Below are 3,457 nucleotides of genomic sequence, written 5' to 3'. Positions count from 1 at the left end.
GTTTATCACAGTACCAGCAACTTCCCCGGTTTATCGTTCAACATTTGCATTTGCATCCACCCTCCGCCCCTCCGCCCCACTTTGAATTGCATTAACCTGCAGCGGCGTGCGAATGTGCCAACGTTAGCTTATCTCCTAAAAGATAACACCGTGCTCTCTGGAGAATGCTCAGCTATCGTGGGTTCGGAAGGATTGATCTTCCCGTCTTAACGTGCAGGAAATCCATCCACTGCTGTTAAAGCAATATTACAATAAAGGCATGCAGTGTGTATTTCTTCCAGATCTTGGATGACTCGGGAGCTCAGATAGAATTACCAGTCGTGTTTGGAAGAAAAGCAGCAAGATTTGATGAAGCAGGTGTTTTAAAAGGCCCGTATTGGCAATTTTGGAGAGTTGTTTGGGTGTACAAGCTGCTTCTGTTAGTAGAGAGGAATTAGTCATGGCTTACTATAATATTGGTGCAATGAAGACAAAATGCACATTGCTGACAAAACTAGAATTAAGCCATTGGCTTTTATTGTATTTAAAAAGGAATTATATTCGGGTCCATCTGCCACATAATTAAGATCAATCTCTGTGTGGATTACAGTTACTATTCTATGTTTCTCAGAGTAATGTTATAACCCTAAAAGTGTGCAGGATCCCTTGTGTAACTCCACAGGTAGAGCACAGCAGAAACACTGACTGGCTATGGGCTTCAAAACCGTGGCACTACGAACTAATAAATCATCAAATTATCATCTCATTTTAAATACATGTCCATGTGCTTCCCTCATAAAACAAGTCTTATGACACTTTGCTGTGACTCATTTACCATGGCATACAGTAATAGGTACATTCAGTATGGAGGGCTTTGTCTGGGACTTGTTGCCGTGATCTGATGCCATCTGTGCCAGCAGTCTTTTTTGATTTACCAGAACACACTGTAATCTTTCAATATTTTCAAACAACATTTAGAAGTTGTATGCCTAAATTGTAAGTTAACCATTTGCAATATTTTGTTGCTCTCTCCCCTGAAAAAATGTTTGAATCAGCCTTTAAGTTCTGGCTGAATTTGACTTCACTCTGCAAATTGTCCCACATTCTCAAGTGTGTGTGTGTTCAGAAACATTGAACAGTCTAGTCATAAATAGCCTAACATGCATTAATTCCTTGATGAGGATAGCATTCACCATTAGTCACACAATTCCGAAAGCAAAGCCAATAAATATACATGACAGAGTAAGTCATTGAATTGAACCCATCGCAAGCTATTTTCAGAGACATTCTCCTCTCACTATAAACCATCCAGCCACAAGCGTTGAGCTGACAGGTGACTGACAACTTGGAGGGAATCCGTCCTGCTATAGAGTTTATCACAATTTGCTGAGACATGTGAGACACACAATTTGCGTTGGCAGTGCTGTGACTCATTGAGGTTGATGTCGACATCACTTTGCTGAATTAAAAATGAAATGTCAAACTATACAGCATAGCTGCAGGGTCTCTACCAACGACGGCATTCAGGTTTGTCAGAGTACTTAGGTTTCTCTTTTGTCTCCAATTCCAGGGAGCTGAACTTTCCAATAAAAGACTCTATTTTCTGTCACTCTTTTTTTTCTCAAGCCCAGACGGGTGTCACAGATTCCGACAAGGCTGACGAAACAAGTGTCAACACAGGTGACAAAAGTCTCCCTTGCCACATTTTCTTGTCATTCAAAATATCACTTTCGTTACTTTTCTATGTGAGACGTCGCCACTCTGACACTTTATGAAATGCTTTGTAAAAACTTCGACAAAGGTGTTGAGGTTGGTTTCTTTTTATTCGGACTACAGCCACGCTGTGGCAAGTATATTGTTTACAATTTTCACCATCTTAGTTTAGCATGTGAGCATGCTAGCATTTGATCATGAGCATTAAACGCAAGGGACAACTGAGACTGAAGGGAAGGCCATTTGTTTAGCAGGTAATTGGTCATAAACCAAAGTATTGGATACATTGATATTTTGACCAGATGATGGTGCCAAATGGGAGGTCAGGAGGTCAGATTTATTACATACCATGGGGATCATGGTTATCTGCACCACATCAAACCAATAGTTAAAATAGGCCACAAATGTGCACCATTGTGTCGTAGAAATCCCTTTTCTTTCCTTTGCAGTCATGTAAATCATCTCTTAATCCCTCACAATTGTCCCACGACTCTTGCGTAACAACATTTCATATGTGCTAGGGGGTCCTGACCCCCAGTTGGGAACCAAAGTCCATTGGTTTTTAGTGCTGAAGCCCTGAATATAAATGTGACACACTTTTCTGTCCGTTATATCAGCTGTACCAGTTTAATTTAAAGAACAGATTACTTCTAAACTCAAAGCATACGTTCTGCCAAATGCAATTATCATATCCCTTATCTGGTAAATACATTGTTTTATTATGTTTTGGGCGTTTTTGCCTTCACGGGATAGACAGATATTAGACAGGAAAGGGTGAGATTGGGGATGACTGCAGCAAAGGGCAGTATAGGTTGGATTTGAACCAGAGCCGCTGCGTTAAGGACTCAGCCTGGGGTAGTAGTTATTAAAGTACTCCAAATGTTTTTAAATCTAAATCTATTTTTTCAATAGTCTTAGGTTGTGTATTTACAATGCACTTAACTTACTGATTGTGTAAATGACTACAATCTGAATTAAGTGTGAATGAAAAGTGGAACCCACACAACTTATTTCAAACACTCAAGCATCCTTCTTTTGTGGCGGTGCTACTTCCCCAGCACAAGCAGCGCTACGACGGATTGGTTTTTTCCTGACCATGAAATTTGTGTTGCCCTCCGTGTGGTTCTCTGGTGCCCAGCACAGAGCCTCGCAGGTTGGCGGTGAGTGGGAGGTTCATTCGAATGAGGCAACATGAACAGCGAATTTATGGTATTTTGGTGGGAAATGATCTCGAAAAAGAGAATAGACGTCTCAGAAGGACATCTGTGTCTGGTGCAAAGTCACGCTGTGGCAAACAGACAAAGTAGTGAAATAAACACCTAAATGTGTATTATGGATGTTTTCTCTCCACTAGTCTGAAACAAGACATGATATGGAAGCAAAATCTCAAAATTGACCAGTGCATGAAAAATATGTTTCGCCTGCAATGTCTCCCATTAATACCTTAATATCTCTTTGATAACTGTATTAATATCTTTTCCATTGATTGCAAACGAAGAAGCGCACCAAGAGTTTCATTGTACAGTAAAACATTTTAAATCCTTGTATGTAACACATTAGTAGCATTAGATATACATAGTGTGCTGCAGTGGGAACGGTTGCTGGACAAGAAAATGGCCCTAATAGAATCTTCTGTAGTTGCCCCGGGTGCTGATGGTATATCATATTGCATCGTGTGTGAGCCATATCGGCCTCCATTATAGCAGATAAACTCTGGATGCCTCCCACTTCACACTGCCACGGACGAGTTTCACAGAACACTTAT

This window comes from Anarhichas minor, unplaced genomic scaffold (genome assembly GCF_050575085.1).
Source record: "Anarhichas minor isolate MPS153535 unplaced genomic scaffold, ASM5057508v1 ptg000004l, whole genome shotgun sequence".
NCBI classification, from domain to species: domain Eukaryota; kingdom Metazoa; phylum Chordata; class Actinopteri; order Perciformes; family Anarhichadidae; genus Anarhichas; species Anarhichas minor.
This window is presented reverse-complemented; position numbering follows the sequence as displayed.